This window comes from Triturus cristatus, chromosome 8 (genome assembly GCF_964204655.1).
Source record: "Triturus cristatus chromosome 8, aTriCri1.1, whole genome shotgun sequence".
NCBI lineage: Eukaryota > Metazoa > Chordata > Amphibia > Caudata > Salamandridae > Triturus > Triturus cristatus.
In genome coordinates, this window is record NC_140591.1 from 1,619,251,121 (window position 1) to 1,619,267,092 (window position 15,972).

A 15,972-nucleotide genomic window follows, 5' to 3' on the forward strand; every position below is an offset into this window, starting at 1 on the left:
GAATGCATTACTTGAATTCAACTCTAGAATGATTTTTTATCTCTATTTTGCTCTCTGTCACTCTTTTTTCCCTTTTTCATTCAAAGCATTGCTTTGAAAATCTTCACAATACCACATTTTTTTGTTTTTCAATTTAAGTTGACCCATTCTAATGTTTACAGAACAACACTTTTCTTTTTATAATGTATTAAACATTTGCGTGATGAAAATTATTTTTACATGTAAGGACCAATATTAAGGTGCTGTTGAGCTTTGAACTCAGGATTTCCTGTTTACGAGACAGGCGCTTTAACCACTTAGCCACAGCACCTAATTTAGTGATACAGAAGGGATCATTAATTTAGTATTGGCGATCAAATTCTGTGCCTGTGTTAAAGTGTCTTAATATGTATTCTAATGTTAAACAAGGAAGGATTCATAATCTGTAAACAAGAATAGCTATGTTGTATTAAAAAATATCACATTTTAAACTCAATCCCATATTTTGAATAGTTTACAAATAAGTGTTTTACATATATTCATCAATATTGCTCAAATCTAGGGTCATATTTCATCTGCCTCTTGCTCATTGAAATACCTTTTTGATTTTGCAATCACAGTATCGTTACTATAATATTGAAAACACTTTCAGTTTTTATTAGGTTTAAGATGATCCGTTCAACCGAAAGATAAATCAGACTTTTCTAATTTAATTGAATCGCAGGACGACTTAATGAAAATAATTTTTTATTTAAGAATGAGGAAAGCAAGGCACTGCAGAGATTTGAGCTCAGGATCTCCTGTTTACTAGACAGGCGCTTTAAACAGCTAAGCCACAGCACCCTCTTGAAAATGCTTTAAGGAACAGTTTGCCGAATGGTGTTCAAGAGAATCCTGAGTTTTTCACTTTCATAATCATTTCTAAGTTCAGAAAACGCTCTACTCAACTACTTTAGACGAGGATACTGATCCTATTCATAAACACCTCATTGATATATTGCTTATCCTGTTCATAAATGTTTTAATCATGCCTTCTTTAAGAATGCATTACTTGAATTCAACTCTAGAATGATTTTTTATCTCTATTTTGCTCTTTGTCACTCTTTTTTCCCTTTTTCATTCAAAGCATTGCTTTGAAAATCTTCGCAATACCACGTTTTTTTGTTTTTCAATTTAAGATGACCCATTCTAATGTTCACAGAACAACACTTTTCTTTTTAAAATGTATTAAACATTTGCGTGATGAAAATTATTTTTACATGTAAGGACCAATAATAAGGTGCTGTTGAGATTTGAACTCAGGATTTCCTGTTTACGAGAGAGGCGCTTTAACCACTTAGCCACAGCACCTACTTTAGTGATACAGAAGGGATCATTAATTTAGTATTGGTGATCAACTTCTGTGCGTGTGTTAAAGTGTCTTAATATGTATTCTAATGTTAAACAAGCAAGGATTCCTAATCTGTAAACAAGAATAGCTACGTTGTATTAAAAAAGAACACATTTTAAACTCAATCCCATATTTTGAATAGTTTATAAATAAGCGTTTTACATATATTCATCAATATTGCTCAAATCTAGGGTCATATTTCATCAGCCTCTTGCTCATTGAAATACCTTTTTGATTTTGCAATCACAGTATTGTTACTATAATATTGAAAACACTTTCAGTTTTTATTAGGTTTAAGATGATCTGTTCAACCGAAAGATAAATCAGACTTTTCTAATTTAATTGAATGGCAGGACGACTTAATGAAAATAATTTTTTATTTAAGAATGAGGAAAGCAAGGCACTGCTGAGATTTGAACTCAGGATCTCCTGTTTACTAGACAGGCGCTTTAACCAGCTAAGCCACAGCACCCTCTTGAAAATGCTTTAAGGAACAGTTTGCCATATGGTGTTCAAGAGAAACCTGAGTTTTTCACTTTCATAATCATTTCTCAGTTCAGAAAATGCACTACGCAAATAGTTTAGACGAGGATACTGATCCTATTCATAAACACCTCATTGATATATTGCTTATCCTGTTCATAAATGTTTTAATTATGCCTTCTTTAAGAATGCATTACTTGAATTCAACTCTAGAATGATTTTTTATCTCTATTTTGCTCTTTGTCACTCTTTTTTCCCTTTTTCATTCAAAGCATTACTTTGAAAATCTTCACAATACCACGTTTTTTTGTTTTTCAATTTAAGATGACCCATTCTAATGTTCACAGAACAACACTTTTCTTTTTAAAATGTATTAAACATTTGTGTGCTGAAAATTATTTTTACATGTAAGGACCAATAATAAGGTGCTGCTGAGATTTGAACTCAGGATTTCCTGTTTATGAGACAGGCGCTTTAACCACTTAGCCACAGCAGCTATTTTAGTGATACAGAAGGGATCATTAATTTAGTATTGGTGATCAAATTCTGTGCCTGTGTTAAAGTGTCTTAATATGTGTTCTAATGTTAAACAAGCAAGGATTCCTAATCTGTAAATAAGAATAGCTATGTTGTATTACAAAAGAACACATTTTAAACTCAATCCCATATTTTGAATAGTTCATAAATAAGTGTTTTACATATATTCATCAATATTGCTCAAATCTAGGGTTATATTTCATCTGCCTCTTGCTCATTGAAATACCTTTCTGATTTTTGCAATCACAGTATTGTTACTATAATATTGAAACCACTTTCAGTTTTTATTAGGTTTAAGATGATCTGTTCAACCGAAAGATAAATCAGACTTTTCTAATTGAATTGAATCGCAGGACGACTTAATGAAAATAGTTTTTTATTTAAGAATAAGGAAAGCACGGCACTGCTGAGATTTGAACTCAGGATCTCCTGTTTACTAGACAGGCGCTTTAACCAGCTAAGCCACAGCACCCTCTTGAAAATGCTTTAAGGAACAGTTTGCCATATGGTGTTCAAGAAAATCCTGAGTTTTTCACTTTCATAATCATTTCTCAGTTCAGAAAATGCACTACTCAAATAGTTTAGACGAGGATACTGATCCTATTCATAAACACCTCATTGATATATTGCTTATCCTGTTCATAAATGTTTTAATTATGCCTTCTTTAAGAATGCATTACTTGATTTCAACTCTAGAATGATTTTTCATCTCTATTTTGCTCTTTGTCACTCTTTTTTCCCTTTTTCATTCAAAGCATTACTTTGAAAATCTTCACAATACCACGTTTGTTAGTTTTTCAATTTAAGATGACCCATTCTAATGTTCACAGAACAACACTTTTCTTGTTAAAATGTAATAAACATTTGCGTGATGAAAATTATTTTTACATGTAAGGACCAATAATAAAGTGCTGCTGAGATTTGAACTCAGGATTACCTGTTTACGAGACAGGCGCTTTAACCACTTAGCCACAGCACCTATTTTAGTGATACAGAAGGGATCATTAATTTAGTATTGGTGATCAACTTCTGTGCCTGTGTTAAAGTGTCTTAATATGTATTCTAATGTTAAACATGCAAGGATTCCTAATCTGTAAACAAGAATAGCTATGTTGTATTAAAAAAGAACACATTTTAAACTCAATCCCATATTTTGAATAGTTTATAAATAAGTGTTTTACATATATTCATCAATATTGCTCAAATCTAGGGTTATATTTCATCTGCCTCTTGCTCATTGAAATACCTTTTTGATTTTGCAATCACAGTATTGTTAATATAATATTGAAAACACTTTCAGTTGTTATTAGGTTTAAGATGATCTGTTCAACCGAAAGATAAATCAGACTTTTCTAATTTGATTGAATCGCAGGACGACTTAATGAAAATAATTTTTTATTTAAGAATGAGGAAAGCAAGGCACTGCTGAGATTTGAACTCAGGATCTCCTGTTTACTGGACAGGCGCTTTAACCAGCTAAGCCACAGCACCCTCTTGAACACGCTTTAACGAACAGTTTGCCATATGGTGTTCAAGAGAAACCTGAGTTTTTCACTTTCATAATCATTTCTCAGTTCCGAAAACGCACTACTCAAATAGTTTAGACGAGGATACTGATCCTATTGATAAACACCTCATTGATATATTGCTTATCCTGTTCATAAATGTTTTAATTATGCCTTCTTTAAGAATGCATTACTTGAATTCAACTCTAGAATGATTTTTTATCTCTATTTTGCTCTTTGTCACTCTTTTTTCCCTTTTTCATTCAAAGCATTACTTTGAAAATCTTCACAATACCACGTTTTTTAGTTTTTCAATTTAAGATGACCCATTCTAATGTTCACAGAACAACACTTTTCTTTTTAAAATGTATTAAACATTTGCGTGATGAAAATTATTTTTACATGTAAGGACCAATAATAAGGTGCTGCTGAAATTTGAACTCAGGATTTCCTGTTTACGAGAGAGGCACTTTAACCACTTAGCCACAGCACCTACTTTAGTGATACAGAAGGGATCATTAATTTAGTATTGGTGATCAACTTCTGTGCCTGTGTTAAAGTGTCTTAATATGTATTCTAATGTTAAACAAGCAAGGATTCCTAATCTGTAAACAAGAATAGCTATGTTGTATTAAAAAAGAACACATTTTAAACTCAATCCCATATTTTGAATAGTTTATAAATAAGTGTTTTACATATATTCATCAATATTGCTCAAATCTAGGGTCATATTTCATCTGCCTCTTGCTCATTGAAATACCTTTTTGATTTTGCAATCACAGTATCGTTACTATAATATCGAAAACACTTTCAGTTTTTATTAGGTTTAAGATGATCAGTTCAACCGAAAGATAAATCAGACTTTTCTAATTTAATTGAATGGCAGGACGACTTAATGAAAATAATTTTTTATTTAAGAATGAGGAAAGCAAGGCACTGCTGAGATTTGAACTCAGGATCTCCTGTTTACTAGACAGGCGCTTTAACTAGCTAAGCCACAGCACCCTCTTGAAAATGCTTTAAGGAACAGTTTGCCATATGGTGTTCAAGAGACACCTGAGTTTTTCGCTTTCATAATCATTTCTCAGTTCAGAAAACGCACTACGCAAATAGTTTAGACGAGGATACTGATCCTATTCATAAACACCTCATTGATATATTGCTTATTCTGTTCATAAATGTTTTTATTATGCCTTCTTTAAGAATGCATTACTTGAATTCAACTCTAGAATGATTTTTTATCTCTATTTTGCTCTTTGTCACTCTTTTTTCCCTTTTTCATTCAAAGCATTACTTTGAAAATCTTCACAATACCACGTTTTTTTGTTTTTCAATTTAAGATGACCCATTCTAATGTTCACAGAACAACACTTTTCTTTTTAAAATGTATTAAACATTTGTGTGCTGAAAATTATTTTTACATGTAAGGACCAATAATAAGGTGCTGCTGAGATTTGAACTCAGGATTTCCTGTTTATGAGACATGCGCTTTAACCACTTAGCCACAGCAGCTATTTTAGTGATACAGAAGGGATCATTAATTTAGTATTGGTGATCAAATTCTGTGCCTGTGTTAAAGTGTCTTAATATGTATTCTAATGTTAAACAAGCAAGGATTCCTAATCTGTAAACAAGAATAGCTATGTTGTATTACAAAAGAACACATTTTAAACTCAATCCCATATTTTGAATAGTTCATAAATAAGTGTTTTACATATATTCATCAATATTGCTCAAATCTAGGGTTATATTTCATCTGCCTCTTGCTCATTGAAATACCTTTCTGATTTTTGCAATCACAGTATTGTTGCTATAATATTGAAAACACTTTCAGTTTTTATTAGGTTTAAGATGATCTGTTCAACCGAAAGATAAATCAGACTTTTCTAATTGAATTGAATCGCAGGACGACTTAATGAAAATAGTTTTTTATTTAAGAATAAGGAAAGCAAGGCACTGCTGAGATTTGAACTCAGGATCTCCTGTTTACTAGACAGGCGCTTTAACCAGCTAAGCCACAGCACCCTCTTGAAAATGCTTTAAGGAACAGTTTGCCATATGGTGTTCAAGAGAATCCTGAGTTTTTCACTTTCATAATCATTTCTCAGTTCAGAAAATGCACTACTCAAATAGTTTAGACGAGGATACTGATCCTATTCATAAACACCTCATTGATATATTGCTTATCCTGTTCATAAATGTTTTAATTATGCCTTCTTTAAGAATGCATTACTTGATTTCAACTCTAGAATGATTTTTCATCTCTATTTTGCTCTTTGTCACTCTTTTGTCCCTTTTTCATTCAAAGCATTACTTTGAAAATCTTCACAATACCACTTTTTTTGTTTTTCAATTTAAGATGACCCATTCTAATGTTCACAGAACAACACTTTTCTTTTTAAAATGTATTAAACATTTGCGTGATGAAAATTATTTTTACATGTGAGGACCAATAATAAGGTGCTGCTGACATTTGAACTCAGGATTTCCTGTTTACGAGACAGGTGCTTTAACCTCTTAGCCCCAGCACCTACTTTAGTGATACAGAAGGGATCATTAATTTAGTATTGGTGATCAAATTCTATGCCTGCGTTAAAGTGTCTTAATATGTATTCCAATGTTAAACAAGCAAGGATTCCTAATCTGTAAACAAGAAGCGCTATGTTGCATTAAAAAAGAACACATTTTAAACTCAATCCCATATTTTGAATAGTTTATAAATAATTGTTTTACATATATTCATCAATATTGCTCAAATCTAGGGTTATATTTCATCTGCCTCTTGCTCATTGAAATACCTTTTTGATTTTGCAATCACAGTATTGTTACTATAATATTGAAAACACTTTCAGTTTTTATTTGGTTTAAGATGATCTGTTCAACCAAAAGATAAATCAGACTTTTCTAATTTAATTGAATCAAAGGACGACTTAATGAAAATAATTGTTTATTGAAGAATGAAGAAAGCAAGGCACTGCTGAGATTTGAACTCAGTATCTCTTGTTTACTAGACAGGTGCTTTAACCAGCTAAGCCACAGCACCCTCTTGAAAATACTTTAAGGAACAGTTTGCCATATGGTGTTCAAGAGAATCCTGAGTTTTTCACTTTCCTCATCATTTCTAAGTTCAGAAAACGCTCTACTCAACTACTTTAGACGAGGATACTGATCCTATTCATAAACACCTCATTGATATATTGCTTATCCTGTTCATAAATGTTTTAATTATGCCTTCTTTAAGAATGCATTACTTGAATTCAACTCTAGAATGATTTTTTATCTCTATTTTGCTCTCTGTCACTCTTTTTTCCCTTTTTCATTCAAAGCATTGCTTTGAAAATCTTCACAATACCACATTTTTTTGTTTTTCAATTTAAGTTGACCCATTCTAATGTTCACAGAACAACACTTTTCTTTTTATAATGTATTAAACATTTGCGTGATGAAAATTATTTTTACATGTAAGGACCAATATTAAGGTGCTGTTGAGCTTTGAACTCAGGATTTCCTGTTTACGAGACAGGCGCTTTAACCACTTAGCCACAGCGCCTACTTTAGTGATACAGAAGGGATCATTAATTTAGTATTGGTGATCAAATTCTGTGCCTGTGTTAAAGTGTCTTAACATGTATTCTAATGTTAAACAAGGAAGGATTCCTAATCTGTAAACAAGAATAGCTATGTTGTATTAAAAAATAACACATTTTAAACTCAATCCCATATTTTGAATAGTTTACAAATAAGTGTTTTACAGATATTCATCAATATTGCTCAAATCTAGGGTCATATTTCATCTGCCTCTTGCTCATTGAAATACCTTTTTGATTTTGCAATCACAGTATCGTTACTATAATATTGAAAACACTTTCAGTTTTTATTAGGTTTAAGATGATCTGTTCAACCGAAAGATAAATCAGACTTTTCTAATTTAATTGAATCGCAGGACGACTTAATGAAAATAATTTTTTATTTAAGAATGAGGAAAGCAAGGCACTGCTGAGATTTGAACTCAGGATCTCCTGTTTACTGGACAAGCGCTTTAACCAGCTAAGCCACAGCACCCTCTTGGACATGCTTTAACGAACAGTTTGCCATATGGTGTTCAAGAGAAACCTGAGTTTTTCACTTTCATAATCATTTCTCAGTTCCGAAAACGCACTACTCAAATAGTTTAGACGAGGATACTGATCCTATTGATAAACACCTCATTGATATATTGCTTATCCTGTTCATAAATGTTTTAATTATGCCTTCTTTAAGAATGCATTACTTGAATTCAACTCTAGAAGGATTTTTTATCTCTATTTTGCTCTTTGTCAGTCTTTTTTCCCTTTTTCATTCAAAGCATTACTTTGAAATTCTTCACAATACCACGTTTTTAGTTTTTCAATTTAAGATGACCCATTCTAATGTTCACAGAACAACACTTTTCTTTTTAAAATGTATTAAACATTTGCGTGATGAAAATTATTTTTACATGTAAGGACCAATAATAAGGTGCTGCTGAGATTTGAACTCAGGATTTCCTGTTTACGAGAGAGGCGCTTTAACCACTTAGCCACAGCACCTACTTTAGTGATACAGAAGGGATCATTAATTTAGTATTGGTGATCAACTTCTGTATTGCTCAAATCTAGGGTCATATTTCATCAGCCTCTTGCTCATTGAAATACCTTTTTGATTTTGCAATCACAGTATTGTTACTATAATATTGAAAACACTTTCAGTTTTTATTAGGTTTAAGATGATCTGTTCAACCGAAAGATAAATCAGACTTTTCTAATTTAATTGAATCGCAGGACGACTTAATGAAAATAATTTTTTATTTAAGAATGAGGATAGCAAGGCACTGCTGAGATTTGAACTCAGGATCTCCTGTTTACTAGACAGGCGCTTTAACCAGCTAAGCCACAGCACCCTCTTGAAAATGCTTTAAGGAACAGTTTGCCATATGGTGTTCAAGAGAATCCTGAGTTTTTCACTTTCATAATCATTTCTCAGTTCAGAAAACGCACTACGCAAATAGTTTAGACGAGGATACTGATCCTATTCATAAACACCTCATTGATATATTGCTTATCCTGTTCATAAATGTTTTAATTATGCCTTCTTTAAGAATGCATTACTTGAATTCAACTCTAGAATGATTTTTTATCTCTATTTTGCTCTTTGTCACTCTTTTTTCCCTTTTTCATTCAAAGCATTACTTTGAAAATCTTCACAATACCACGTTTTTTTGTTTTTCAATTTAAGATGACCCATTCTAATGTTCACAGAACAACACTTTTCTTTTTAAAATGTATTAAACATTTGTGTGCTGAAAATTATTTTTACATGTAAGGACCAATAATAAGGTGCTGCTGAGATTTGAACTCAGGATTTCCTGTTTATGAGACAGGCGCTTTAACCACTTAGCCACAGCAGCTATTTTAGTGATACAGAAGGGATCATTAATTTAGTATTGGTGATCAAATTCTGTGCCTGTGTTAAAGTGTCTTAATATGTATTCTAATGTTAAACAAGCAAGGATTCCTAATCTGTAAACAAGAATAGCTATGTTGTATTACAAAAGAACACATTTTAAACTCAATCCCATATTTTGAATAGTTCATAAATAAGTGTTTTACATATATTCATCAATATTGCTCAAATCTAGGGTTATATTTCATCTGCCTCTTGCTCATTGAAATACCTTTCTGATTTTTGCAATCACAGTATTGTTACTATAATATTGAAAACACTTTCAGTTTTTATTAGGTTTAAGATGATCTGTTCAACCGAAAGATAAATCAGACTTTTCTAATTGAATTGAATCGCAGGACGACCTAATGAAAATAGTTTTTTATTTAAGAATAAGGAAAGCAAGGCACTGCTGAGATTTGAACTCAGGATCTCCTGTTTACTAGACAGGCGCTTTAACCAGCTAAGCCACAGCACCCTCGTGAAAATGCTTTAAGGAACAGTTTGCCATATGGTGTTCAAGAGAATCCTGAGTTTTTCACTTTCATAATCATTTCTCAGTTCAGAAAATGCACTACTCAAATAGTTTAGACGAGGATACTGATCCTATTCATAAACACCTCATTGATATATTGCTTATCCTGTTCATAAATGTTTTAATTATGCCTTCTTTAAGAATGCATTACTTGATTTCAACTCTAGAATGATTTTTCATCTCTATTTTGCTCTTTGTCACTCTTTTTTCCCTTTTTCATTCAAAGCATTACTTTGAAAATCTTCACAATACCACTTTTTTTGTTTTTCAATTTAAGATGACCCATTCTAATGTTCACAGAACAACACTTTTCTTTTTAAAATGTATTAAACATTTGCGTGATGAAAATTATTTTTACATGTGAGGACCAATAATAAGGTGCTGCTGACATTTGAACTCAGGATTTCCTGTTTACGAGACAGGTGCTTTAACCTCTTAGCCCCAGCACCTACTTTAGTGATACAGAAGGGATCATTAATTTAGTATTGGTGATCAAATTCTATGCCTGCGTTAAAGTGTCTTAATATGTATTCCAATGTTAAACAAGCAAGGATTCCTAATCTGTAAACAAGAAGCGCTATGTTGCATTAAAAAAGAACACATTTTAAACTCAATCCCATATTTTGAATAGTTTATAAATAATTGTTTTACATATATTCATCAATATTGCTCAAATCTAGGGTTATATTTCATCTGCCTCTTGCTCATTGAAATACCTTTTTGATTTTGCAATCACAGTATTGTTACTATAATATTGAAAACACTTTCAGTTTTTATTTGGTTTAAGATGATCTGTTCAACCGAAAGATAAATCAGACTTTTCTAATTTAATTGAATCAAAGGACGACTTAATGAAAATAATTGTTTATTGAAGAATGAGGAAAGCAAGGCACTGCTGAGATTTGAACTCAGTATCTCTTGTTTACTAGACAGGTGCTTTAACCAGCTAAGCCACAGCACCCTCTTGAAAATACTTTAAGGAACAGTTTGCCATATGGTGTTCAAGAGAATCCTGAGTTTTTCACTTTCCTCATCATTTCTAAGTTCAGAAAATGCTCTACTCAACTACTTTAGACGAGGATACTGATCCTATTCATAAACACCTCATTGATATATTGCTTATCCTGTTCATAAATGTTTTAATTATGCCTTCTTTAAGAATGCATTACTTGAATTCAACTCTAGAATGATTTTTTATCTCTATTTTGCTCTCTGTCACTCTTTTTTCCCTTTTTCATTCAAAGCATTGCTTTGAAAATCTTCACAATACCACATTTTTTTGTTTTTCAATTTAAGTTGACCCATTCTAATGTTCACAGAACAACACTTTTCTTTTTATAATGTATTAAACATTTGCGTGATGAAAATTATTTTTACATGTAAGGACCAATATTAAGGTGCTGTTGAGCTTTGAACTCAGGATTTCCTGTTTACGAGACAGGCGCTTTAACCACTTAGCCACAGCGCCTACTTTAGTGATACAGAAGGGATCATTAATTTAGTATTGGTGATCAAATTCTGTGCCTGTGTTAAAGTGTCTTAATATGTATTCTAATGTTAAACAAGGAAGGATTCCTAATCTGTAAACAAGAATAGCTATGTTGTATTAAAAAATATCACATTTTAAACTCAATCCCATATTTTGAATAGTTTACAAATAAGTGTTTTACATATATTCATCAATATTGCTCAAATCTAGGGTCATATTTCATCTGCCTCTTGCTCATTGAAATACCTTTTTGATTTTGCAATCACAGTATCGTTACTATAATATTGAAAACACTTTCAGTTTTTATTAGGTTTAAGATGATCCGTTCAACCGAAAGATAAATCAGACTTTTCTAATTTAATCGAATCGCAGGACGACTTAATGAAAATAATTTTTTATTTAAGAATGAGGAAAGCGGGGGGAGGAGCCAAGATGGCGACCGGAGCAGACGCTTGAGCGCCCGGCTCCGTCGGCCCTTGGCCTCGGACTATCATCCTGATTCCTATCCTCGCCGATTTTCGAGGTGCACCGTGTGCGACGACGCGCTGACCGCGCCGCCGCTTTCCCGGAGTCTTAGCCCACCCGGATGCCGGAGTTCTTGGTGCCTTTGTTCTCCGCACTGGACCCCTGCTCTATTGTGGCCTCGGCCGGCCCCCTGGAAGCTCCGCAGTCACCGGACCCGCTGGCGCAAACCTGAACCCCGCGGTCCCGATCCCGCCTCACACCACGGACTGTCGCCGGATGAGCTGGGGGAAAGACGCCCGGACACCTCCTGCACCCTGCACCTGACGGGCTGGAGCTATAGGGTAAGCCCCGGAGTGGCGGGTCTCCTGGCCCGCTCTGTGGACCGCGCTGTGGAAGGCTGCAGACCCCCTTCTTCTATCGCCTAGTCGGCGGCAAAGAGAGCCCGAGGGAGGGGAAGCGACTGTTGGCTTTCACCTGTTGCGGCGCAGACCTGATGGGAATTGCCTCCTTGTAACGACCCCCCCCTGGCCACTGCACCGTTCAGCGGTGAAACATGGCGTTGATTGCTTGCTCGCTGTTGGGGGGTGATGCGCTGGTCTCGCCCGCTGCCCGCTTCGCCCTCCCTCTACCAGACTCTAGCTCCACTGTGCCGTCCCGGATTGCTGCCGATGTGGGGGCGCAGCTTCCGCTGACATGCGGCTCCGTTCTGGCTGCCCTGCGGGACTTTCGTCTGCAATTGTGTGCTGGCTTGCAAACGCTGAGTGAGCGGTTCGACTCCATACTGTCGGCTGCTGGTCGTGAGCGCCCCGTTTGTTATCAACAGGACATGGGTCTGCCGGTGCTTCCGTCCTCTTGCGGGGACGCAACGACTGTGTATAACCGTGCTACACTGGTGTCTGCAACTGGCTTTCCCGGCACCCAGGATCACTCGCTCTCCTGTTCAATTGCGGACACTTTGTTTCCCCGTTCATCGCTGCCTGCTTTGTTGTTGCCTGCCCCACCGCGCCCGCAAGAGTATCCAGCTGAGCGACACCTGACGTCCTCGAGGAATCGTTCACGGTGGACTACGGCTTCTTTTATGTGGAACTCCTGTACTTTACAGGCCAGGTCTGGGTTTTGTATGGTGCACAAGGGGACCTCAATAAATGATCGGCGGCCATTTTGTGACTCTACTTCTCCATCTTCTCCCCAGCGGCCATATTGTCTTTGTCTGCACGTGATGCGGGACCTTCATGTGGGGGCTGGTCTAATCTTAAGCCCGCGATCGGGCCAGGGCTAGGTTGAGTTCTATCACCAGGGTTTCACGGATGGACTGGACTCGGACTGGAACTGTTTGCATATGTTGTGCGCACTCGTCGCAAATTGTCTGCCTTCATTTAAATTGCTGTGACACGTTATCTTCACACGACCGCTTTTGGGTGTAGTGGGTTTTCAGTGTGTGGAGGCGTGGCTGGCCGGTGGTTCCGGGCGCTCCGAGGTTACGAGGGCTCCTCCCCGCTCTCTTTCTTCTTTGTTTTCTTATTTTCTTTATTCCATTCCTACTTTCTCTCTTGTCTATATTTCGGGTTCATGGGGCGACAGGCACTATGCTGGGGGGGGGGGGGCAGGCCGTAGCCTCCGCATTGGTGTAGGGTGGGGGGGTAATTCACTGTTTTTTTTTTTAGTTCTATGGGCCTTTCCTTCTATGTTTCTGCGCTATACTTGTTTCGATTCGGGGTCCGGGTGTGGGGTGGATTGAGTGGGGGCGGCTTTGGAGGGGTGCGTATTTACTCATGTGACTATCCTGTTATCTAACTGCACCGCCTCACTGTCTGAGATTTTCTATGGTCGTTTTAATGATGCTGCTGCTTTCCCGTGTGGTGAAGCCATCTCGCGGACTCGAATCTCCTTGGTTCTATCCTCTACTGACTTTTTTCTCGCAAAAATCATTTTAAAAACCTTAAAATTAACCTTCACTTCTCCTTCCCCTGATGTCAAGGATTTCTCCAGTGTATACCTCCTGAATCGTTGCACGCTTGACCATTGATGCACAAGGGATGTAATGTTTGACTCAGTGCTTAACCGTATTGTGGCCGGCCGGATGGTTGTAGGCCCGTATTTGTACTTTTACGATGCACAAATAAAGGTTTTTAAAAAAAAAAAAAAAAAAAAAAAAAAGAATGAGGAAAGCAAGGCACTGCAGAGATTTGAGCTCAGGATCTCCTGTTTACTAGACAGGCGCTTTAAACAGCTAAGCCACAGCACCCTCTTGAAAATGCTTTAAGGAACAGTTTGCCGAATGGTGTTCAAGAGAATCCTGAGTTTTTCACTTTCATAATCATTTCTAAGTTCAGAAAACGCTCTACTCAACTACTTTAGACGAGGATACTGATCCTATTCATAAACACCTCATTGATATATTGCTTATCCTGTTCATAAATGTTTTAATCATGCTTTCTTTAAGAATGCATTACTTGAATTCAAATCTAGAATGATTTTTTATCTCTATTTTGCTCTTTGTCACTCTTTTTTCCCTTTTTCATTCAAAGCATTACTTTGAAAATCTTCACAATACCACGTTTTTTTGTTTTTCTATTTAAGATGACCCATTCTAATGTTCACAGAACAACACTTTTCTTTTTAAAATGTATTAAACATTTGTGTGCTGAAAATTATTTTTACATGTAAGGACCAATAATAAGGTGCTGCTGAGATTTGAACTCAGGATTTCCTGTTTATGAGACAGGCGCTTTAACCACTTAGCCACAGCAGCTATTTTAGTGATACAGAAGGGATCATTAATTTAGTATTGGTGATCAAATTCTGTGCCTGTGTTAAAGTGTCTTAATATGTGTTCTAATGTTAAACAAGCAAGGATTCCTAATCTGTAAATAAGAATAGCTATGTTGTATTACAAAAGAACACATTTTAAACTCAATCCCATATTTTGAATAGTTCATAAATAAGTGTTTTACATATATTCATCAATATTGCTCAAATCTAGGGTTATATTTCATCTGCCTCTTGCTCATTGAAATACCTTTCTGATTTTTGCAATCACAGTATTGTTACTATAATATTGAAAACACTTTCAGTTTTTATTAGGTTTAAGATGATCTGTTCAACCGAAAGATAAATCAGACTTTTCTAATTGAATTGAATCGCAGGACGACTTAATGAAAATAGTTTTTTATTTAAGAATAAGGAAAGCACGGCACTGCTGAGATTTGAACTCAGGATCTCCAGTTTACTAGACAGGCGCTTTAACCAGCTAAGCCACAGCACCCTCTTGAAAATGCTTTAAGGAACAGTTTGCCATATGGTGTTCAAGAGAATCCTGAGTTTTTCACTTTCATAATCATTTCTCAGTTCAGAAAATGCACTACTCAAATAGTTTAGACGAGGATACTGATCCTATTCATAAACACCTCATTGATATATTGCTTATCCTGTTCATAAATGTTTTAATTATGCCTTCTTTAAGAATGCATTACTTGATTTCAACTCTAGAATGATTTTTCATCTCTATTTTGCTCTTTGTCACTCTTTTTTCCCTTTTTCATTCAAAGCATTACTTTGAAAATCTTCACAATACCACGTTTGTTAGTTTTTCAATTTAAGATGACCCATTCTAATGTTCACAGAACAACACTTTTCTTTTTAAAATGTATTAAACATTTGCGTGATGAAAATTATTTTTACATGTAAGGACCAATAATAAAGTGCTGCTGAGATTTGAACTCAGGATTTCCTGTTTACGAGACAGGCGCTTTAACCACTTAGCCACAGCACCTACTTTAGTGATACAGAAGGGATCATTAATTTAGTATTGGTGATCAACTTCTGTGCCTGTGTTAAAGTGTCTTAATATGTATTCTAATGTTAAACATGCAAGGATTCCTAATCTGTAAACAAGAATAGCTATGTTGTATTAAAAAAGAACACATTTTAACTCAATCCCATATTTTGAATAGTTTATAAATAAGTGTTTTACATATATTCATCAATATTGCTCAAATCTAGGGTTATATTTCATCTGCCTCTTGCTCATTGAAATACCTTTTTGATTTTGCAATCACAGTATTGTTAATATAATATTGAAAACACTTTCAGTTGTTATTGGGTTTAAGATGATCTGTTCAACCGAAAG

General features: G+C 35.2%; 8 non-coding genes across 8 annotated transcripts; all 8 read right to left on the reverse strand.

Moving 5' to 3' along the window:
• Positions 1 to 1,767: 1,767 nt before the first annotated feature.
• On the reverse strand, positions 1,768 to 1,841 carry TRNAT-AGU (transfer RNA threonine (anticodon AGU)). Its single transcript has one exon. It is a non-coding gene; the product is annotated as a tRNA-Thr (tRNA).
• Positions 1,842 to 2,787: 946 nt separating this feature from the next.
• On the reverse strand, positions 2,788 to 2,861 carry TRNAT-AGU (transfer RNA threonine (anticodon AGU)). Its single transcript has one exon. It is a non-coding gene; the product is annotated as a tRNA-Thr (tRNA).
• Positions 2,862 to 3,295: 434 nt separating this feature from the next.
• On the reverse strand, positions 3,296 to 3,368 carry TRNAT-CGU (transfer RNA threonine (anticodon CGU)). The gene has a single exon. It is a non-coding gene; the product is annotated as a tRNA-Thr (tRNA).
• A 2,477-nt stretch (positions 3,369 to 5,845) lies between these two features.
• Positions 5,846 to 5,919, reverse strand: TRNAT-AGU (transfer RNA threonine (anticodon AGU)). The gene has a single exon. It is a non-coding gene; the product is annotated as a tRNA-Thr (tRNA).
• Positions 5,920 to 8,389: 2,470 nt separating this feature from the next.
• TRNAT-CGU (transfer RNA threonine (anticodon CGU)) lies at positions 8,390 to 8,462 on the reverse strand. Its single transcript has one exon. It is a non-coding gene; the product is annotated as a tRNA-Thr (tRNA).
• A 276-nt stretch (positions 8,463 to 8,738) lies between these two features.
• On the reverse strand, positions 8,739 to 8,812 carry TRNAT-AGU (transfer RNA threonine (anticodon AGU)). The gene has a single exon. It is a non-coding gene; the product is annotated as a tRNA-Thr (tRNA).
• Positions 8,813 to 9,758: 946 nt separating this feature from the next.
• On the reverse strand, positions 9,759 to 9,832 carry TRNAT-AGU (transfer RNA threonine (anticodon AGU)). Its single transcript has one exon. It is a non-coding gene; the product is annotated as a tRNA-Thr (tRNA).
• Positions 9,833 to 15,542: 5,710 nt separating this feature from the next.
• On the reverse strand, positions 15,543 to 15,615 carry TRNAT-CGU (transfer RNA threonine (anticodon CGU)). The gene has a single exon. It is a non-coding gene; the product is annotated as a tRNA-Thr (tRNA).
• Positions 15,616 to 15,972: the final 357 nt, after the last annotated feature.